We start from the raw sequence: 25,037 nt of genomic DNA on the forward strand, positions 1-25,037 counted from the left end.
GGTCTTCCACCATGACAATGACCCCAAACACACAGCCAGGGTAACTAAGGAGGGGCTCCGTAAGAAGCATTTCAAGGTCCTGGATGGCCTGGCCAGTCTCCAGACCTGAACTCAATAGAAAATCTTTGGACCCAGAATTCTTGCTGGTTGGTAGGGGTTCAAATACTTATTTGCAGCAGTAATATACAAATAAATTATTAAAAAAATCATACATTGTGATTTCTGGATTTCTTTTAGATGTCTCTCACAGTGGACATGCACCTATGATTTCTAAGTGGGAGAACTTGCAAAATCGCAGGGTGTTCTTGAAATACTTATTGTCCTCACTGTGTATATATATATATATATATATATATATATATATATATATATATATATATATATATATATATATATAAATTTTGTCTGATTTTTTAACCTACTTTAACCTACTTTTTAAAGAAAGCAATAAGTCCAAATAACAGACAACTTAAAACAAGTTTTACTTTTATTTGATCAAAAACTAACAAAAGTAACCCCTACCCCCCCCCCCCCCCCGAAATTAAAGTGCGAGCTCTTCTTTTGTTGAACAAAAAAATACATTGTAGTGAAAAGAAACAGACTTGTTTACATTCATACTTAAAGCTGCACCATTTTCAAAAACACTAACAAGGAATTCTCTTAGTACTGAAGAAAAACACACAATGTGTCTAATTTGTCTTTTATCTCAAAGGTTCTTGAGAAAGTTGTTTTTACACAATTGCAAAGGTTTGTAGATTGTAATTCTGTTTTGGAAAAGTTTCAATCAGGGTTCAGATCAAGACACAGCACAGAGTCTGCACCATTGAAAGTGCACAATGATGTCGCCCTGTCTGTTGATGGTAAACGCCCTGTTGCTTTGGTGCTGCTTGCTCTAACAGCAGCGTTTGATACTGTTGATCATTCTGTTCGTTTATCCCGACTTAAAAATGTTGGTATTTGTGGTACAGTATTGAAATGGTTTGAATCATATTTATTAAACAGGAAATTTTCTGTTATGATCGGTGACCTGTCCTCCTCTGTTGCCCCTCTGTCATGTGGAGTGCTCCAGGGCTCTATTGTGGGTCCCATTTTATTTTCTCTTTACATGTTACCATTGGGGTCCATAATAACAAGACACAAACTTTCATTTGACTGTTACGCAGATGATCTGCAAATCTATTTGCCAGTGTCATCAAATCGAGTGGACAACATTAAACGTCTCATGGACTGCATAGCCGATATAAAACGGTGGGTAAACCAGAATTTCCTCCATCTAAATGAGGAAAAAACTGACTGCATTTTGTTTGGCGACACCTCATTTGAAGACTTTGGGTTACTGGCTTCTAATTTTAAATCTACAGTAAAAAACCTTGGTGTCATTTTGGACAGTTCTTTAAGATTTGAAAACCAGATTGCCAGTGTGGTTAGAGCGAGCTTTTATCAATTACGTCTTTTAACAAAGGTAAAACCTTTTTTAAACCATTCAGACCTTGAAAAAATAATTCACGCGCTTATTAGTTCAAGGATCGACTACTATAACGCACTTTATGTTGGAGTCCCTTGGTCCTGTCTGAATCGCCTCCAGCTGGTACAAAACGCCGCTGCCCATTTTTTAACAAACGTACGTAGATGTCAGCACATCACCCCAGTCCATTCTTCATTGCATTGGCTTCCAGTTTCTTTTAGAGTTGATCTTAAAATTTTGCTTTTTGTTTTTAAAGCCCTCAGTGGCCTTGCCCCTCTGTACTTGTCCGAGCTCCTGAAGGTTCGGAGCTCGACCAGAGCCTTGAGGTCCTCAGATCAGCTCCTGCTGGATGTCACTCGAGTGAAATATAAACACTGGGGTGATTGGGCTTTTTCAGTCACGGGGCCCAGACTCTGGAACAAACTGCCCCCTGACATGCGCACTATCACTGACTTTGGCCTCTTTAAATCTGGGCTTAAAACTCATCTTTTCAGACTGGCTTTCAACACGCAGTAGCACATTGACACTTTACCTGAATGTATTTTCCTCTTTTAGTTGGGTGCATTTATGTATTCTTTTAATTGTCTTATACATTTTAAATTGTTTTTGTTTTATTGTGAAGCACTTTGGTCACCTTCGGTGTTGTAAAGGGCTATATATATATACACTCAACAAAAATATAAACGCAACACTTTTGGTTTTGCTCCCATTTTGTATGAGATGAACTCAAAGATCTAAATCTTTTTCCACATACACAATATCACCATTTCTCTCAAATATTGTTCACAAACCAGTCTAAATCTCTGATAGTGAGCACTTCTCCTTTGCTGAGAAAATCCATCCCACCTCACAGGTGTGCCATACCAAGATGCTGATTAGACACCATGATTAGTGCACAGGTGTGCCTTAGACTGCCCACAATAAAAGGCCACTCTGAAAGGTGCAGTTTTATCACACAGCACAATGCCACAGATGTCGCAAGATTTGAGGGAGCGTGCAGTTGGCATGCTGACAGCAGGAATGTCAACCAGTGATGTTGCTCGTGTATTGAATGTTCATGTCTCTACCATAAGCCGTCTCCAAAGTCGTTTCAGAGAATTTGGCAGTACATCCAACCAGCCTCACAACTGCAGACCACGTGTAACCACACCAGCCCAGGACCTCCACATCCAGCATGTTCACCTCCACGATCGTCTGAGACCAGCCACTCGGACAGCTGCTGAAACAATCGGTTTGCATAACCAAAGAATTTCTGCACAAACTGTCAGAAACCGTCTCAGGGAAGCTCATCTGCATGCTTGTCGTCCTCATCGTGGTCTCGACCTGACTCCAGTTTGTCGTCGTAACCGACTTGAGTGGGCAAATGCTCACATTCGCTGGCGTTTGGCACGTTGGAGAGGTGTTCTCTTCACGGATGATGCGAAGGAGATGTGTTGCACTGCATGAGGCAAATGGTGGTCACACCAGATACTGACTGGTATCCCCCCCAATAAAACAAAACTGCACCTTTCAGAGTGGCCTTTTATTGTGGGCAGTCTAAGGCACACCTGTGCACTAATCATGGTGTCTAATCAGCATCTTGGTATGGCACACCTGTGAGGTGGGATGGATTATCTCAGCAAAGGAGAAGTGCTCACTATCACAGATTTCAACTGGTTTGTGAACAATATTTGAGGGAAATGGTGATATTGTGTATGTGGAAAAAGTTTTAGATCTTTGAGTTCATCTCATACAAAATGGGAGCAAAACCAAAAGTGTTGCGTTTATATTTTTGTTGAGTATATATATATATATATATATATATATATATATATATATATATATATACAGAACTACACAGGAGGACCTGGTCAACCTGAAGAGAGCTGGGACCACAGTCACAAAGATTACATTAGTAACACATGATGCTGTCATGGTTTAAAATCCTGCAGGGCAGCAAGGTCCCCCTGCTCAAGCCAGCACATGTCCAGGCCCATTTGAAGTTCACCAGTAACCATCTGGATGATCCAGAGGAGGCATGGGAGAAGATCATATGGTCAGATGAGACCAGAATAGAGCTTTTTGGAATCAACTCCACTTACTATGTTTAAAGGATGAGAACAACCCCAAGAAAACCATCCCAACCATGAAGCATGGGGGTGGAAACATCATACTCTGGGGGTGCTCTTCTGCAAAGGGGACAGGACGACTGCACCATATTGAAGGGAGGATGGATGTGGTCATGTATTGTGAGATTTTGGCAAACAACCTCCTTCCCTCAGTAAGAGCATTGAAGATGGGTCATGGCTGGGTCTTCCACCATGACAATGACCACAAACACACAGCCAGGGCAACTAAGGAGGGGCTCCGTAAGAAGTATTTTAAGGTCCTGGATTGGCCTGGCCAGTCTCCAGACCTGAACTCAATAGAAAATCTTTGGAGGGAGCTGAAACTCCAAACCTGAAAGATTTGGAGAAGATCTGTATGGAGGAGTGGACCAAAATCCCTCCTGCAGTGTGTGCAAACCTGGTGAAAAACTACAGGAAATGTTTGACCTCTGTAATTGCAAACAAAGGCTACTGTACCAAATATTAACATTGATTTTCACAGGTGTTCAAATACTTATTTGCAGCAGTAACATACAAATAAATTATTAAAAAATCATACATTGTGATTTCCGGATGTTTTTTTTTTTTTTTTTTTAGATTATGTCTCTCACAGTGGACATGCACCTAAGATGAAAATTTCAGATCCCATATAGGTGTACCTTAGTAAACACAATTGTAGAGATTTGCTGATAATAATCACTGATAATAACCCACTGTCCAGTAAAAGTTCTCACAAAAAAATGAACAAAGAAACCTTAATTTACTCTGAAGTATCTGGATATAGTGTCAACAAACAAGGATGCAAGATTGCCAATATTATTTTGCACAGTGGAGCTATAGGGTCTAATGGTCCTGCAGTGGATGCTCAAATACTGGAAGGAAAATGCATAGCTTCCCAATGCCAGACACAAATAATAATAATAATAAAAAATCCATATAAATGAAAAATTAGCACTGTCATCAAAAGTAATTAAGCCCCCTGTCCATTAGCCTTGACACAATGACACAGGAAAAAAAAAAACATCCATGTCAACTCTGGCAGCAGCCTGCTCTGATCAGATAAACATTTTTTTGTTTTGCTTTGACTCCTGATTACAAAATGATTAGCCAGCATGTCTGTCTCCTGCCTACCCTTCAGATCCCCTGTTGTTTGATTGACAGATGTGTTGATGTGCTGTTAAGTCTGTGTAAGTGGTCGACCCTCCAAGCCCCAAGAACACATACGCAAACGCACACACACACGCACACACAGACTTGTCCTTAAGACAACAATGATGTGATCACATTAAATTACATGCTATTTATAAATCAACAAATGTTCAGGACTGTGCACTCTACCAGGCTGCTGAGAACTCCTCTTTGGGAAGGTGCTAAACCACCTTCTTGGTTACATGATGTAGTATGTAATCCCATCTATTGTTGGACATGCATGTAATAAGGGGTTCATGCCCGGCAGGGCTGGGGATAGCAATTGCAAACCAACACTGTTCTCAGTCCCAGCAGGGTGGGAAACCTATTATTTTTGTTCTGTTTTTTGTTATTATTATTATTATTATTATTATTATGTTCCCCTTCTTTATTTTTCCCCCTCTAACTGTTAACTGCAGCCTAGACCATACTAGCTGGAGAGGTGCTATTTTCAGAACGGGCACAAAACCAACTCAGATGTAAAAAAAAAATTAAACAGATCCAACTATAGCGGCCAATATAGAAGCAAATAGAGTGTATCTGGAAAGTATTCACAGCCCTTCACTTTTTTCCACATTTTGTTATGTTACAGAGTTACTACTCCAAAATGCATTAAATTGTTTCCCTCAAGATTCTACACACAATACCCCATAATGACAATGTGAAAAAATATTTTTAAACTTTTTGCAAATGTATTAAAAATAAAAAAAGCTAAGAAATGATGTGTACATAAGTATTCATAGCCTTTGCCACAAAGCTCAAAATTAAACTCTGTGGCTCCTGTTTCCACTGATGATCTTTGAGATGTTTGTACAGCTCAATTGGAGTTCACGTGAGGTAAATAGAGTTGACTGGACATGATTTGCAAAGGCACACACCTGTCTCCATATAAGGTCCCGCAGTTGACAGTGCGTGTCAGAGCACAAACCAGGCATGAACTACAAGGAATTTTCTGTAGACCTCCTAGACAGGATTATCTCAAGGTTCAAAGATGGGGAAGGGTACAGGAAACATCTCTGCTGCTTTGAAGATCCCAGTGAACACAGTGGCCTCCATCATTCATATATGGAAGAATGTCAGATCCACCAGGAGTCTTCCTAGAACTGGCCGCCTGTCTAAACTGAGTGATCATGGGAGAAGGGCCTTAGTCAGGGATGTGACCAAGAAACCAATGGTCACTCTGTCACAGCTCCAGCATTCCTCTGTGGAGAAAGGAGAACCTTCTAGAAGGAAAACCATCTCTGCAGAATTCCACCAATCAGCCCTGTATGGTAGAGTGGCCAGACAGAAGCCACTCTTTAGTAAAAAGCAGAGGGCATCCTGCCTGAAGTTTGCCAAAAGGCACCTGAAGGATTCTCAGACCAAAAATTCTCTGGTCTGATGAGACAAAGATTGAACTCTTTGGCGTGAAGACCAGGTATCATGTTTGGTGGAAACCAGGCACCATCCCTACAGTGAAGCACGGTGATGGCAGCATCATGCTGTGCGGATGTTTTTCAGCAGCAGCAACTGGGAGACTAGTCAGGATTGAGGGAAAGATGAATGCAGCAATGTACAGAGACATCCTGGATGAAAACCTGCTCCAGAACACTCTTGACCTCAGACTTGTGCGAAGTTTCATCTTTCTGCAGAACAATGACCCTAAGCACACAGCCAAGATATCAAAGGAGTGGCTTCAGGACAACTCTGTGAATGTCATTATGTGGCCCAGCCAGAGCCCAGACCTGAATCTGATTGTACAACTCTGGAGAGATCTGAAAATGATTGTGACCTCAGAAGCTTAAGTTACTAAAATCAGCTTGATGGGCCTTAACCCATACTCGCACGAGCGGCACTAGTTTAGCTTATGACAAGCTAAAAGTGGACGCTCTTGTTTTGGCCGAAGAACTAACCAGTTTCTGGGTATTCTGTGTTAGCACGCGCCTGCGGCCGACGTGCTTGATGAATTCCTGTGCAAAATGTAATTCCCAGACCTGCGATGACAGTGCATTTTTACGGGTAACAAAAACATCAGGAGTATATTTGGCACAAGAACTTGTGTATCTTGTGTGTTTTTATGCCTAAATGATCGCTAGTTAATACTCACAGTCATCCAGCAGCATCTTCTCACGTCAGCAAATTCAGCGTTGGGTCAGGCGAAAGTAGTCCGGCGAGCTATCCTACAAGGCCAAAATAGCAGTGATGTCACCCCATAAGAGCAGCACGCTGAGCAGGCTGGCCTTAACCTACCTGAGAAATAAAATTTTAGCTGCCTGTTAAAAGCACATGACAGAGGTTGGAGTCATCTTCATAACAAACAATAACTGGTCTGGACAAAGCTTACCTGTCTGATGCATAATGGTGGACAGTGGCTGCCTGAATAAAGTAGTTTCAACTGAACACTAGGGAGTGCAATCAATCTAAAAAGTCTCAAAATTGGCTAATCAGAGTTGTACCAAATTTCACATGGGTAACCTTGGGACAGGTCTTGCTTAAAATACATTAGAACATCATGATTGTTGAAAGGGGGTGTGGGCTATTGGCTTTTTTATTCAAAAAGTAGGAGTGGCTCACACCATTCAACCTATCAAGCTGAAATTTTTAGGAATGATACAGACCAGTCAAGATAGGGACTTTACAAGTTGACATTTTTCACCCGAGAAGTTGCGGTATAATTAAGAAAAACACATTTTGACCAGAACAACAGATTCTTTGGCATGTGCCTCCTGGGTTTTGTTCTCTCATTATAACTGTCATTCTAGAGAGGCATGAGAATTGTAATTCCTGTAGCAATGTGATGGAAGGGTATTTCAATTTTTTAAAAAATTCACTATTGTTGTAATGTCACCTCTTATACAGTAACATTTGCCAATTTGTCTGTCTCTCTTCACTCATACTGTCATGTATTTTAGACTGTCATGTGAGCTGTAATAATAGAAAAAAAGTGTTTCCATTCCATTTTTTTTCAAACGGTTCTTTTTCAAATGGCCTGAAAAAAGCATCTCATGCAGTCATAAAACCTTTTATTGCAATTTATTTTAATTTATTTTTTAAATACACATTTCCATTAATCTTATTTTGATGTTCTTACTTCAAATTGCATAATTTGGATGATAAAAGAAATGCACTGAATGTCTGTTAGTAGTATAACTAAAAAATAAAACCACACACAATTTCAGTGAAACTGAGTGAGCAGATTGATTATTTTCCAGAAAATGAGTGACTCATTTTTGGAGGTGGTCCACAATATATTCTGGAACTGATATCTAGAAGACGTGTTGGCACATAGCAACATTTAACTCAAAAAGTCAAGAAGACGTTGATGAAATATGGTGAGTGGATGGATAATGTCGTACAAAATCAGGGATTTTATTTTGAACTTGAAACATATTTTGGATCCAGAATAAGTCTTAACGGCCCTGTAACACTTAATATGAATGAGCACGAGCCAAACCGAATTGGGCAGAATGTCAAAAAATAAAATAAAATTGTGCTACATATAGGAGCGAATAAGAACTGCAGAGGACAACTATACGAATACCCAGACTGTCTCTGACCTGCCCCGACTGATCCGTGCACATGCTGTGCGCATTGACCTCCGATTGCAGTACAAATGTAGGTGGAACACTGTAAGAGTACCTGGACAGCTGCCAGAATGCAGTAAGAACAATAAGAATGTACATACAAGCTGCATGATTGTGGTTCGGCAGAATATATTCCAGCAGCTCTCGAGGTACGCTTGTGGTGCATTCAGGCACATTCAGAACGTGATCAGAATGTCACGAATGGTGTTTTCACTGTCTGATTGCTTAGAATGCAGTTGGACTGCGGTTAGATGTCACTTCAACTGCCATTTGATATTTCTCCACTTCGATTGCACCCCGAATGTTTTGAACATGAGCAAAACATTTGGGGCAGCTGCACAACTGTGTAGGACTGTTTGGACTGCACTCAGACTGCTGTCCGACGGCCACGAATGCACCTCGACACCTCCTGAATGTGGGTCGAATTTTCATTTGGCCAGCATTCAGCCTCATTCAGCCTTTAGTGTGACCAGGGTATAAGCATTCAAGCACATGTGGCCTTAGCAGAGTTACGTGTTATCTGAGTGCCTTCAGGTTTCTACTAATAATCCTTGCGAGCGGGCCAACTATAGGTGTAATGTCAGTCAGTGACTATCTGCAAAATTTCCTCCAGTAACACAAACCTAAAGTTTTATGACCTTTCAAATTTCACAAAACTGTCAAAAAACTTTGTTTTTACCAAAATGCAAGTGTTATAATGTAGATCTATTTTTGTAACATTTCAAAATTACAGCTCATTTTAATGAAAAGAACATATTTACCTGGGGAGAATTTCATAGTGAATATTTTGTTTTCCTTCTAATGCCATCATACACATTAACTGCAGTAGGAAGCACGTGCACATCTGTGAAGTTTTAATATCACTTGTGTCTTGATCCACTCGTTTGATGTGCATTCCCAGGGTGTGTATGCTAACATCCATAAGATGTCTTGAAAATCACTTCAGAGGTTTTATCTGGTTTCAAAAACAATGCTTTTAGATTTAGAAGCATTGATTTCTCACTATCTTTTCGCTGCGGGGGTGGTGGCAAGTTGTTAAGTGTACTTGTTTCCGCTATGGAAGGTTCCTGGCTCAAGGCCGCTCCTTCCCTTTCTCCATTCAGAAAGTGGAGTTGCGTCAGGAAGTTGCATACGAGTGAAACAAGAGAGAAGCTGAAGGGACTTAATATTTCTCGCTAACTCTTACAAACGATGTGACAAACAGAAATAAGCCCATTTTGGAGTGTCTTCTGGAATATTGGTTTATTTTGTTCAACCGAGCAACTAGCTGACATCACACTGCCTTTATTTGCTTCTACTGGAAGTTGCAGTGACCTTTCCAGCACCCCATGCTTGGATCAGGGAGAACCCCCAGGTGATCTATGACTTCACTACCAAATGTGGGCCTTGCACAGGGTATGGGTCCAGTTAAACCTTAATCAGAAGAAGCACCTTTAAGTGACTGATATTGTGATTGGCACATTTCAAAAAGTATTCAAATCTATCCATTGCCCAAACACCTCTGACCTTTATGTGTATCATAAAGACAATATCTGGATCGGTTTTGTTGCAATTTGATCAAACGTGGTTGCAAAGAAATGACAGTAACTTATAGTTTGAATTTTCATAAATACAGACTGACAGACTGCATTACATTATAGTTATCTGGATGCACAGCACTTCATGGGTATGATGGGAGCACTGGGATTCAGTGTATATACTGGAAAATGGACATAGTCCTCTTGACAGCAAAGTTAGTATAACAGTGCCATTGCTCATGTGGCTCTATGGGTCAAGCCCACATCATGCAGCTGCACTGTTATGAGTCACATGGATCTGGTGGGGGCATGGGAGGCTGTCACATACAGGGCTTGGACACCATGTATACCTGTTGGCAAGTGTAGTTCTAAAAAATGTAGGTTAATTTATGTTGTGCCACAACCATAGACAGTTGCTGACAGGCCATGATGATGATGATGTCACGCACAGAGGGGGCATCCCCTGAAAACTGATAACCCTTTCTTTAAAAAAAAAAAAGCAACCATTCATATTATCTCGATTATACTTCTTGACAGCTCTAATCTGGTGTGTTTTTGCCGAGCTGACACCAAGTATTTTTTCTTCAAATGCCTTTTTTTCTGGATTATTTTTGCAGTGATTTTTGTGGTTACTATGACAGCCATTTTAAAGCCAATGTTGTGGTATTTGCTTTGACAATATAGTATGAAATATACTACTCATGCCTTTGAAATTATTCTTTATTAACTTGGTAATGACCATGTATTGATATATGTATTATATATATATGTAAAGCTGTGCAGCCTTTCAAATTTCACAAAACTGACAAAATTTAGTTTCTACCAATATCCAAGCATTACAGTGTAGGTATCTTTTTGTAACATTTTGCAAAATTACAGCTAATTTTAATGAACAGAACATAATTATCTGGGGGAATTCCATAGCGAATATTTTCTTCTCTTCTTATGCCATCATGCAAACGAACTACAGGAGGAAGCATCTGTGCATATGCGTGAGGCTTTGAGATTAACTGTGACCTGACCCATTTGCTTGAGGCATGTTCCTGGGATGTGCACGCTAATATCTGTAAGATATCTTGTAAATCACTTCAGAGGTGTTATCTGGTTTCAAAAACTGTTTTTAGATTTAGAAATCTTTATTTCTCAGTAACCTTTACAAAATATATGAAAAACAAATTAGAATTATACAGAAAAAAAAACAACTCTTTCAGAGTTTTTAGAGTGTTTTCTGCCATTTTGGTTTATTATGTTTGAGCAAGCAGCCAGCTGACATCACACTGCTTTTCTTGACTCCAGTTGGCTGTTGCTGGGTGCTTCCTATATAAATGAAATTAATAAATTGAATTGATCAGGAGACACCCACATGACCTGACATTGCTACCAAATGTAGCTCATGACATCTGATCACTTAAAATTCTCCCCTTCAGGGACAGAAATTCTAAATTGTTTCCTGACAAAGTTGCCTCAAGTCACTTGTTATAACTGGATCTTGGGGTGAACCAAGACATAACATAAACATGACTCCCCACTCCCAAGGATGACCATACTTCGAAGGCTGCAGTTCAAAATACACCAATTTATTATTCTTAAATACAACTTCAGGGTGAGAAAAAAGCCAAAAATAGCAAATAAAACAAACAACCAAAAACTCTGTTCTTTCCTGGTGCTCAAATAAAACACCAAACAAGAGTGGTCTTACCTAAGCTCCTAAGCAAAAACAGGAGAAAACTATCAAAATAATGTGGCTTCTCACCCCTACTTACAGAAAATGTTGGACTGCTTTACAAGATCAAATAGTTACAAAATAAGAGTACATGCTGGGAAAGTGAAGTACACGGACCCACGCCAGGGGGCGTGAATGAACGGCCAATAGGATGTCTGAATAAATAACAATTTATTCTGCAAATATGCACAAACAACCAAATATGCTTTTAGTCTGTCAATCCCAAAACACAGTGATGCGTGGGCAGGCCCGAGGGTAGGAGACGCCTATCCAGCGAGAGCTGGGACCCACGATGTTCCACCGCCAACGGAGACCTGCAATACGCCAGAGCTGCCAAGTCCTGTGTCCCCAGGTGGCCACCGCTTCCAGCTGTCAGATCCAGTACTGCTGGCAGGAACAAACACAGGTTAAGGTGGGTGTGTGTACACCCAGCAAACAGTCAGCAACAAACAGAAATGCTCCTGAAGGAATAAATCCAGATACTCCCAGAGAGCAGAGGAAAAATGGAGAATGTGCAGTGTCAACGGTTATACTCAGTAAGTCAGAAGTGAGGAGTGGAGACGCCAACTCCTCCAACTTCCACAAATTCGGCTACAAGCTGCAAGTTTAAGTCACAACTGCAAAGGCTTTAGAAACAATGAATGTGCGAACGGCACAAAACGGCTGAGAAAGTTTACCTGTAGGGTAAGCTGATAACTCGGCAGAGTGTGATGTCTCTCCCAGACTTTTATAGATGGTGATGATGATGATGATGATGTGTGACAGCTGTCAGCTCCATGCACCTGGTGGACTCCTCCGACAACTGCGCCCTCTGGTGCCTGAAACCCGACAACAGGCAGGGCGCCCTCTGGTGGTGAGCCAGCAGTACCTCTTCTTCAGGTGGCCCACACAACAGTACAAAAGGATTAACTAAAGAAAAACAAGTGTCCTCTGACACATCGAGCCCTGGGGATTGGTTTCAACCCACTGATCTGTATATATTACTGGATCGCTCATTGGCCAATATTTTTGAAGAAAACCGGCCACCATATTACCACTCCAATGTCCCACTCCTGAACGCTCCTTTCTATTGATCTTTAATGAGGCGCACATAAATTGATTCTTTGTAATTTTGTTAAAAAATACCTTCATGTGCAGCTATAAACTGTGCAAATCACCTGATCAAAGGCTGTGGACAAACATTTCATCCGTGAGTATGATTGAAATGGGAAGTAATGAACAATAATTTGAAGAGTTCTATCCCTTATTCCATCATATAGGCAAAGATAATAATAATAATAAGTGGTTTATTAACTTAACATGTTATATTTTGTGTTGGATGAACTATTTTAATACATTTATTAGATCTACTTGTGCATAGTTTTGGAGCTTTAGGCGTTGTTGCTATGAGCTTTATTACTAATATTAGGCTGAAGCTCATAGAGCTGTGTGTAATAAATGTCACTGCAGGGAAAACTAACTCTCCTGTAGCTAGTTAATGGTGTTTTATTCTTTTATTGCAACTATTTAAAAAAATCTATTTCTGTGTTATCCATCATGCCTTTTGTTATCCATCCACTTTTTCCAACCACTTTTGTTGATGATATGGAACCAATAAACACACACACACATGCATATATATATATATATATATATATATATATATATATATATATATATATATATATATAAGCTTGCTGATGATTCCACAACACTTGTATAAACTTTGATTAAAGACTGATAATTTTTAGAATTGAGTATTTGTCCCAGTGATATATGAGTAAGTGAGTATAGAAGGGAAGAAAGTGTCAAAGTAATAAAAGAAAGAAAAAATAAATCAAATAGCTAATCATGACAGGCATGAATTAGAAGGGATCAATCTTACAATATCCGAAGAACAAAAATAAGTAAATGAGAAAATCAGATCAGTTATTAATTGAAATCATTGATATTCTAATTAGCTGTCTATGTGCGGTCTGCATAAATTGGGAGTGGCAAGATGGCCACCGGTTTGCTTCAGTGGATTGTACGAGTGTGTGGGCCAATGAGCTATCCAGTAATATATAGAGATCAGTGGTTTCAACCTTCTCTATAAACTGAGACCTTCACTGCTGGACCAATCAGCCGGTGCCATCTGTACAAGCTCACCTAAAGCAAGAGAGACTCACAGCACACAGAATAAACAATGACACACCTAGGTGGGGAGGGTAAATACACTCATATGCCACAAAAAAAAAAAAAAACATATGACCTCATGGTCATAACATCACTTTACACAAGTAAGGTCTGACCTTACCAAACCTAGAGCAGTCACACAGGCAACAGTGGGAAGGAAAAACTCCCTCTTATGATTTGAGGAAGAAACCTCAAGCAGACCAGACTCAAGGGGGTGACCCTCTGCTTGGGCCATGCTACCAACACAATTGACCAAACAAATATACAGGAAATTTTCGGAGTCCATTCCAGTGCACAGCAGGGGAGGGTTGCAGAAGAAGACACCACTCCCATCTCTGGATGGATCTGCATCTCAAACAGAGAGAAAAAACAGAATCAGACAGAATCAGAAAGACAGCAGAAAGAAGAGGATGAAGAGTGGAAAGGCAGTTGGTCCAGATGACATTCCAGTGGAGGCATGGAAATGTCTAGGAGAGATGGCAGTAGAGTTTCTAACCAGATTGTTTAATAAAATCTTGGAAAGTGAGAGGATGCCTGAGGAGTGGAGATGAAGTGTGCTGGTTCCTATTTTCAAGAACAAGGGTGATGTGCAGAGCTGCAGTAACTACAGAGGCATAAAGCTGATCAGCCACAGCATGAAGTTATGGGAAAGAGTAGTAGAAGCTTGGCTTAGAAAACAGGTGAAGATCTGTGAACAGCAATATGGTTTCATGCCAAGAAAGAGCACTACAGATGCAATGTTTGCTCTGAGAATACTGTTGGAGAAGTACAGAGAAGAACAGAAAGAGTTACATTGTGTGTTTGTGGACTTAGAAAAAGCTTATGATAGGGTGCCAAGAGAAGAGCTGTGGTATTGTATGAGGAAGTCTGGAGTGGCAGAGAAGTATGTTAGGGTAGTGCAGGACATGTACAAGAATAGTGTGACAGCGGTGAGATGCCATAGGTATTAAAGGCACTGCGCTGCGGTGGTTTGAATCATATTTGTCTAATAGATTACAATTTGTTCATGTAAATGGGGAATCTTCTTCACAGACTAAAGTTAATTATGGAGTTCCACAAGGTTCTGTGCTAGGACCAATTTTATTCACTTTATACATGCTTCCCTTAGGCAGTATTATTAGACGGTATTGCTTAAATTTTCATTGTTACGCAGATGATACCCAGCTTTATCTATCCATGAAGCCAGAGGACACACACCAATTAGCTAAACTGCAGGATTGTCTTACAGACATAAAGACATGGATGACCTCTAATTTCCTGCTTTTAAACTCAGATAAAACTGAAGTTATTGTACTTGGCCCCACAAATCTTAGAAACATGGTGTCTAACCAGATCCTTACTCTGGATGGCATTACCCTGACCTCTAGTAATACTGTGAGAAATCTTGGAGTCATTTTTGATCAGGATATGTCATTCAAAGCGCATATTAAACAAATATGTAGGACTGCTTTTTTGCATTTACGCAATATCTCTAAAATCAGAAAGGTCTTGTCTCAGAGTGATGCTGAAAAACTAATTCATGCATTTATTTCCTCTAGGCTGGACTATTGTAATTCATTATTATCAGGTTGTCCTAAAAGTTCCCTAAAAAGCCTTCAGTTAATTCAAAATGCTGCAGCTAGAGTACTGACGGGGACTAGAAGGAGAGAGCATATCTCACCCATATTGGCCTCTCTTCATTGGCTTCCTGTTAATTCTAGAATAGAATTTAAAATTCTTCTTCTTACTTATAAGGTTTTGAATAATCAGGTCCCATCTTATCTTAGGGACCTCGTAGTACCATATCACCCCAATAGAGCGCTTCGCTCTCAGACTGCAGGCTTACTTGTAGTTCCTAGGGTTTGTAAGAGTAGAATGGGAGGCAGAGCCTTCAGCTTTCAGGCTCCTCTCCTGTGGAACCAGCTCCCAATTCAGATCAGGGAGACAGACACCCTCTCTACTTTTAAGATTAGGCTTAAAACTTTCCTTTTTGCTAAAGCTTATAGTTAGGGCTGGATCAGGTGACCCTGAACCATCCCTTAGTTATGCTGCTATAGACTTAGACTGCTGGGGGGTGCACCACTCTGCATTTAATCATTAGTGATTGATCTCTGCTCCCCTCCACAGCATGTCTTTTTCCTGGTTCTCTCCCTCAGCCCCAATCAGTCCCAGCAGAAGACTGCCCCTCCCTGAGCCTGGTTCTGCTGGAGGTTTCTTCCTGTTAAATGGGAGTTTTTCCTTCCCACTGTAGCCAAGTGCTTGCTCACAGGGGGTCGTTTTGACCGTTGGGGTTTTTCCGTAATTATTGTATGGCCTTGCCTTACAATATAAAGCGCCTTGGGGCAACTGTTTGTTGTGATTTGGCGCTATATAAAAAAAATTGATTGATTGATTGATGTGCAGTCGGAATGACAGACTCATTCAAGGTGGAGGTGGGATTACACCGAGTCCTTTCTTTTTTGCAGTGGTGATGGACAGGTTGACAGATGAGATCAGACAGGAGTCCCCATGGACTATGATGTTTGCAGATGACATTGTGATCTGTAGTGAGAGCAGAGAGCAAGTTGAGTCTAGTCTGGAGAGGTGGAGATATGCTTTGGAGAGAAGGAGAATGAAAGTCAGTAGAAGCAAGACTGAGTACATGTGTGTGAATGGGAGGGAGCCCAGTGGAATACTGCAGTTACAAGGAGTAGAAGTGGTGAAAGTAGATGAGTTTAAATATTTGGGGTCAACTGTTCAAAGTAATGGAGAGTGTGGTAAAGAGGTGAAGAAGAGAATGCAGGCAGGGTGGAGTGGGTGGAGAAAGGTGGCAGGAGTGATTTGTGACCGAAGAATATCAGCAAGAGTGAAGGGGAAAGTTTACAAGACAGTAGTGAGACCAGCTATGTTGTACGGTTTAGAGACGGTGGCACTAAAAAAAAGACAGGAGGCAGAGCTGGAGGTGGCAGAGGTGAAGATGTTGAGATTCTCTTTAGGAGTGATAAGAATGGAAAAGATTAGGAATGAACATATCAGAGGGACAACTCAGGTGGGACGGTTTAGAGACAAAGTCAGAGAGGCGAGATTGAGATGGTTTGGACATGTGCAGAGGAGGGACCCAGGGTATATAGGGAGAAGGATGCTGAGGATGGAGCCACCAGGCAGGAGGAGAAGAGGGATGCCGAAGAGGAGGTTCATGGATGTGCTGAGGGAGGACATGCAGGCGGTTGGTGTGACAGAGGAAGATACAGAGGACAGGGTGAAATGGAAACGATTGATCTGCTGTGGCCACCCCTAACGGGAAACAGCCGAAAGACAAAGAAGACATCAGGAAGACAACAAATACAGTATAATTTGTCAGCATTAAGCAGCAAGAAAAACAGAAGAAATACTAAGGTGATTGCAGGCCACGAGCCCTAAGCTTCACTAAAAGACCCAGACTTTAGATAAATTTGAGGCTGTGGCACACTCTGTTCCTTAATAAAATTAATTTAAAAGGGTAAAAAGCATAGTAACAGACTATGCCAGTATGCTAGCCATACAAAAGGGAAAATAAGTGTGTCTTAAGTCTGGACTTGAAAGTCTCTACAGAATCTGACTGTTTTATTGATGAAGGGATATCATTCCACAAAGCAGTTGCAGAATAACAGAAAGCTCAAATTGGCAAAATTATATTATTAAATTAATATTCATTTATATAGCACCAAATTACAACAACACTGCCTCAAGGTGCTTCACATGGGTACGGTCTAACAACCCACTCCTGAACAAGCACAAGGGCATAAATCGTAAAAAAAAACAAAAAAAACCATAGGACATCCAGCTTTAAGTAGTGACTATTTACAGATTGTATTTTATATATGTTTATTTATTTGAAATGGGACAGTGCATATTAATGGACACAGTTACATGTAAATATGCCGCATTATAAGATTATATGATAAATGCTAATTTCCATCCGTAGTCCCAATAACATAAAACAAACTAAGGCCACACAACATAACAATTCATGACAGAAAAACAATTAAAACAAAATACACATACAGATATTTACAATTCAAAGCAACAATAATTGATAGATAATAAGTAGCCGACAAGTGGAGGAACCAAAAGAGTTTCATGATGGGTGTTGAGGTGCAAAAGTACTGAACCAAAAGAGTTTCATGATGGGTGTTGAGGTGCAAAAGTACTGTATTAAAGTGACAAGTGCTAAGTGCAAAAGTGCTTCAGTGCCTGGTTGTAATTGCACATTACAGTACTAGGTTGTATTGCACATTGCCCAGTACACTCATTTGCAAGTGTAAATATTGCACAGGGTGTCATACACAAGTTTATTATGTAAAGACTACTAAACCATGTAATAAGATAAAGTACACAAGGGTATTGTGTACATATAACTGAAAAAGAAACTCGAATGGTGCCTCCACAGTTGAATTGTGTTGCAGGCTACATAAGGTTGCTTATCTGATTTGCAGTAACAAAGCTTTAAATTGTCCTTTGAAAGTACTGAAAGTGGTGCTCTCTCTGATTGTGACTGGGAGGTTGTTCCAAACTTGCCCACCTTTAATGGATAACACATTCTGACCAAAGGTGGTCCTTCTATGAGTAATCTCACAGCCACCTCTTGTGTCAGATCTTGTACCATACCCTGTGAGTCTTTTTATGTGTATGAATTCTTTAACAGGAGTTGGTGCTGGTCATGTAAACATTTATATATGAAGCAGGCATATTTTAATACCTTCAGATTTTATGCTTTTCCAGAACCTTACAGTGATGATAAGAGTTAGATTGTCTGTCATATATCTTAACTGCTCTGTTATACAGCTACTCTATGGATTTTAATACCGAGGTGCCTGCAAATGCCCTGTTAGTGAAACAGTAGTCAGTGTGTGAGAAAACCATGCTAAAGAGATACGTTTTGGCTGCATTCATTGTTAGAGAGGGACATATTTGTTTAAAATTTAGTAAATTAAAATTGACTGTTTTTGACTTTTTTAATGTGTTTTTGAAGGACAAGTTTGACTCCAAGATAATTCCAAGATATTTAAATTGAGATACCAGCTCCAACTCCTCCCCGTCAAAGAACACAGTGGACCTTCTAATATCAGTGGGACATTTGCTAAACATCATGCATACTGTTTTTTTTTTTTTTTGTATTTAACTGTAGGCAGGTGTCATTTAACCAGTGTTGTATATTGTGAAGAGATGTCTTTCACATTGTTTCCATGAGTAAAAATGACCACATCATCCGCGTACATTTCTGCATTGAAATCTTTGCACACATTTGGTAAGTCTAAGGTCTAAGTTCTGTCTAAGGTTTTAGAAAAGGTTGTCTTTTTACAGTTACAATCATTTTTAGAAGACAATCTCATCCTTGAAAAATTCCAATCTGGGTTTAGATCACGGCACAGCACTGAGTCAGTGTTTTTAAAAGTTCATAATGACATTACTTTGTCGGTGGATGCAGGGAATCCCGCTGTGCTGGTTCTGTTGGACCTCACAGCAGCCTTTGATACTGTGGATCACACAGTACTTGTCTCCCTGTTAGAACATTTTACTGGCATTCATGGTACTGCACTTAAGTGGTTTAGATCATATTTGGCTGAAAGGAGCATTTCTGTCATGATTGGGGACCTCTCCTCATCAACTGTTCATCTGTCTTGTGGAGTGCCGCAGGGTTCTGTCCTTGGGCCAATTCTATTTTCTTTGTACATTCTGCCATTGGGGTCAATTATAACCCAGCACAACCTGTCATTTTATTGTTATGCAGATGATCTGCAAATCTATCTGCCTCTGAGGACTAATGGGAGTGATGCTTTGTCATCATTATTTAATTGTATTTGTGATGTAAAGCAGTGGCTGTCTCAAATTGCCTTTACCTGAATGATGGTAAAACTGAGATCATGGTGTTTGAGCGCTCTGGCATACCAAATGTGGTAACACCAAATTTTAGTGCTTTGGCTAACTATGTAAAACCAGCTGTCAAGAATTTGGGAGTGATATTTGACAGCTGGTTTGAGGTTCGATCAACAGATAAATTCTGTTGTCAAAGCTAGTTTTTTCCAACTTCACCTTTTGGCTAAAATAAAGCACTTTCTCAGTAGACGTGATCTTGAGACAGCCATTCATGCTTTCATCAGCTCCAGACTTGATTATTGTAATGCACTTTATTCGGGCATTAATCAGTCGTCTCTTGCACGTCTCACATTGGTGCAAAATGCTGCTGCTTGTCTTTTAACAAACACTTTTAGACGTGAGCATATTACGCCTGTCCTGTACTCACTCCACTGGCTTCCAGTTCATTTTAGAATTGATTTTAAAATTTTAATATTTGTTTTTAAAGCTATTTATGGCCTTGCACCTCCCTACTTGTCTGAAATTTTAACTTTGCGCACCTACAGTAGGACATTAAGGGCGTCTGGCCAGCTTTACTTAGATGTTCCAAGGTCAAGATATAAATGCTGGGGTGATCATGCTTTCGTGGTAGCTGGCCCCAGACTGTGGAATGAGCTACCTCTTGAGTTACGTACTAATCCTGACGTAGCACTTTTTAAATCTAAGTTAAAGACTTATTTATTTAAACTGGCTTTTAACACTTAGTGGGGAGGTGACATGTTCTGTTATTTTTATGTTCTTTTTTATGTGTTGTTTTAAAATTTTATTTTATATGTGTTTTATTTTTGTAAATTTGTGTTTTTAATGTTAAGCACTTTGGACACCAGTCGGTGCTGTAAAGCGCTTTATAAATAAATGTTGATTGATTGATTGATTGATTGATTGAAGTCATTTATGTACAGTGAGAAAAGTAAAGGTCCAAGGATTGATCCTTGTGGGACACCGACTGGGTTGTTAAGAAAAGGGGATTTAAAACCATTTACAGTGAGACATTGTACTCTTTTTGTTAGATAAGATTCAAAGCATTGTATTGTTTCAGATGAGAAGTTAAAATATGGAAGTTTTTCAGAAGTATTTGGTGGTCTACTGTGTCGAATGCCTTTCTAAGGTCTAGGAACACAGGACCAACATACAAGTTTTTAATCCAGCATATATACTCAACAAAAATATAAACGCAACACTTTTGGTTTTGCTCCCATTTTGTATGAGATGAACTCAAAGATCTAAAACTTTTTCCACATACACAATATCACCATTTCCCTCAAATATTGTTCACAAACCAGTCTAAATCTGTGATAGTGAGCACTTCTCCTTTGCTGAGATAATCCATCCCACCTCACAGGTGTGCCATACCAAGATGCTGATTAGACACCATGATTAGTGCACAGGTGTGCCTTAGACTGTCCACAATAAAAGGCCACTCTAAAAGGTGCAGTTTTGTTTTATTGGGGGGGGGGGGGGGGGGGGATACCGGTCAGTATCTGGTGTGACCACCATTTGCCTCATGCAGTGCAACACATCTCCTTCACATAGAGTTGATCAGGTTGTCAATTGTGGCCTGTGGAATGTTGGTCCACACCTCTTCAATGGCTGTGCGAAGTTGCTGGATATTGGCAGGAACTGGTACACGCTGTCGTATACGCCGGTCCAGAGCATCCCAAACATGCTCAATGGGTGACATGTCTGGTGAGTATGCCGGCCATGCAAGAACTGGGACATTTTCAGCTTCCAAGATTTGTGTACAGATCCTTGCAACATGGGGCCGTGTATTATCCTGCTGCAACATGAGATGATGTTCTTGGATGTATGGCACAACAATGGGCCTCAGGATCTCGTCACGGTATCTCTGTGCATTCAAAATGCCATCAATAAAATGCACCTGTGTTCTTCATCCATAACAGACGCCTGCCCATACCATAACCCCACCGCCACCATGGGCCACTCGATCCACAACATTGACATCAGAAAACCGCTCACCCACACGACGCCACACACACTGTCTGCCATCTGCCCTGGACAGTGTGAACCGGGATTCATCCGTGAAGAGAACACCTCTCCAACGTGCCAAATGCCAGCGAATGTGAGCATTTGCCCACTCAAGTCGGTTACGACGACGAACTGGAGTCAGGTCGAGACCCCGATGAGGATGACGAGCATGCAGATGAGCTTCCCTGAGATGGTTTCTGACAGTTTGTGCAGAAATTCTTTGGTTATGCAAACCGATTGTTTCAGCAGCTGTCCGAGTGGCTGGTCTCAGACGATCTTGGAGGTGAACATGCTGGATGTGGAGGTCCTGGGCTGGTGTAGTTACACGTGGCCTGCGGTTGTGAGGCTGGTTGGATGTACTGCCAAATTCTCTGAAACGCCTTTGGAGATGGCTTATGGTAGAGAAATGAACATTCAATACACGAGCAACAGCTCTGGTTGACATTCTTGCTGTCAGCATGCCAATTGCACGCTCCCTCAAATATTGCGACATCTGTGGCATTGTGCTGTGTGATAAAACTGCACCTTTCAGAGTGGCCTTTTATTGTGGGCAGTCTAAGGCACACCTGTGCACTTATCATGGTGTCTAATCAGCATCTTGGTATGGCACACCTGTGAGGTGGGATGGATTATCTCAGCAAAGGAGAAGTGCTCACTATCACAGATTTAGACTGGTTTGTGAACAATATTTGAGGGAAATGGTGATATTGTGTATGTGGAAAAAGTTTTAGATCTTTGAGTTTATCTCATACAAAATGGGAGCAAAACCAAAAGTGTTGCGTTTATATTTTTGTTGAGTGTGTACTTCTTTCTTTCTAAAAACACACAGTTTGCTGACCTACTGGAGTGATGGGGATGGAAGCCAAATTGCATCGGATGAAGTAGATTAGGTCCTCTATTCAGATGTTCAATCAGTCATTTTGAGACCCATTTTTCAATTATTTTAGAGATCACAGGAAGAATGCTGATTGGCTGGTAATTGACCACTGATGTCTTATCCCCAGATTTAAATATGTGCTTTACTGTGGCTAATTTCCAGGATGATGGTACTTTCTTTGAAATAATTGACTGATTAACAAGAATAGTGAGTGAAATAAATTTTCCTTTTGTTCAACAAAATCAAGGTCAGAGGTGGAAGATATTGGCTCTTTTTGTTTCAATTCAGTCATCATCATGTTCGGCTGTCAGCCATTGCTGAGTGGGATGGCAACTTCTTTGGTGCGAGTACAGTCAATTTAGCATTTTAATATTTATGTGTTTATTTATGCACATATTCATTTATTGAAATATATTTGCAAATTAATAATGCAGTGTATGTAGTCATACAATATGTTGCATTTGTTTTACATTATGGTGGAGCAAACATGAATTGAGGCTAAATAAATAGATAAATACATAAATCTGTAAAAACAAATAATGTGAGAATAAATGTATTTATATTGTTTATTTATACATTTATTTTTATTTTAATACATGTATTTATACATTTTGACATGTATTTATACTTTAGTACATTATTTATATATGTATTTGTACTTTAATACACACATTGAAATTATTTAGACATTTATTTTAACTTTTACACATGTATTTAGACATTTTTACATTTATTTAGTCTTAATGTTTAGTACTCTGAAGGATTGATAAATAAATGGATAAATCTATTGTTAATAACACAATTTAAAAGCAGAGGGAGCATAATCCCATACCACACAGGAAGTCAAGATTAGAATCTCACTGGGCCAGGGCAGCTTGTGAAAGATTTCAAAACTAAACATGGAAAATTTCCAAACTCACTATGTATTCTGTCAATATTTTGTGTGTATAGTTAATCTCTCACTAGTATCTGATGCATGTGACATCTGATCTCCAGATAAGAAAGAATTCACTCTCTCGAAATATTTTATAATTTTGATTTTATTAAATGTTTTTAGCCAAATATTTTAAGAACAGCTCATTTCACCAAGTGTTGTGTTAGTGTGTTACAGTTAGAGCAGCTGATGTGAGGTTGATTAGAAGAAAATGGTTTGATTTTGGTAACTGATGAAATAATGGTTGATGACAATGTGATGACTCATTTAGATTAAAATAGATAGAGCCGAGGATGCCCTTGTTTTTGTTTCAGTAGCAAGAGGAATGTTCATTGATCAGCCATGTGGCTGGAGCAGCTCATACTTTGATAAGGATGTGATAAAAGCATGATAAGCACAGTATCTCACATCTTTGGCCATATTGATTTACTGCTGGTATGTAGAAAATACAGACACCACCCTCTTCTTTCCAAAACCATCTTTTGAATAGGATCTCTTTGCAGTATTCAGGGTGTAACAATGCATCATGAATTGGAATAATCATTTCCATTTTTAATAAGTATTGTGATATTATGAAAAGTCAACAACTACACAGAAGAAATAGTAACTTCTTACAGACTAATAATAAATGAAATCATTTATTATTATTCTGCAAGAAGTTACAAATAGGAAACAGATAAGATCAAGGATTACAATTTACACTTCAGAATAATTTAATTAAAGTTAAAACATTCACCACACATTACTTTCTCTATAATTACTGGGAACAGTTCTGTAATTATGTATTGTGATATGTTTCTAATTGTGGAACTAGTGTATTGTTCCACCCTGAGCAGTTATAGTGGGGTGGCATAGCCAGCCTATTGTTTATTTTGTCATAAAAGCACCATTTTTGACAGACATATTCTAAACTAACTTTAAGATGTCATGGCATCCTGGAGCTAACCTCTAATAACCTACAGAGGTCAATGAAAAATTACACAGGAGTCAAAATTTAAAAATGTCCCAGTCATATTGGTCTGTCATAAAGGTATGCCATGTTATTTGTCTGATCATAAAGATTCCAAAAAGGTATTGTTTGGACTATCTATGGCTAAATGTTATGGGGTTATGGGGTAAAAACAGCAAAAATGGTGACAAAGGTCAATTTCAGTTTGTACAGGGGTCAAAAGATAAAGTTGCTCCAGTTTTGGTAAATAAAAAAAGATGCAAATTATTGGTTGAGCTAATAGGATTAATAAATTGAATAGTTTCACTGTGTTGAATGCTTGGTCTCCAAAGTAAAGGTCAAACAAGGTCAACATCCATTGGAGTGTATGACATACGTATGACATGTTACCCGATAACAAGATAACTAAGCATGACAGATGGTGCAAGTATTCCTTTTTTAAAACCCTATTAACTCACTAATATCTCATCACATCCTGTCTGTGAATGATGCTGAGACCCTGATTCATGCATTTGTTGCTTCTAGTTTGGACTACTGCAATATTTTATTTTCTGGTTTACTGCAGTCCAGCATTAGGGCTCTCCAACTGGTTCAAAATGCTGCTGCTAGACTCTTGACAGGAAGCAGAAAGTTTGACCACATTACACCCATTTTGGCATCTCTTCAATGGCTTCCTGTCCCTGTGAGATCAAATTTTAAGGTTCTGCTATTAACCTGCCATATTATTCATGAACTAGCACC

General features: G+C 39.7%; 1 long non-coding RNA gene across 1 annotated transcript; it reads right to left on the reverse strand.

Annotated features, from left to right (window-relative positions):
- Nucleotides 1–226: 226 nt before the first annotated feature.
- Nucleotides 227–25,037, reverse strand: LOC117502493. Its single transcript, XR_004558315.1, has 3 exons — nt 24,915–25,037; nt 8,666–8,675; nt 227–241 (listed from the first exon to the last, which is right to left on the reverse strand). It is a non-coding gene; the product is annotated as an uncharacterized LOC117502493 (long non-coding RNA).

Source organism: Thalassophryne amazonica, chromosome 2 (genome assembly GCF_902500255.1).
Source record: "Thalassophryne amazonica chromosome 2, fThaAma1.1, whole genome shotgun sequence".
Classification (NCBI taxonomy): domain Eukaryota; kingdom Metazoa; phylum Chordata; class Actinopteri; order Batrachoidiformes; family Batrachoididae; genus Thalassophryne; species Thalassophryne amazonica.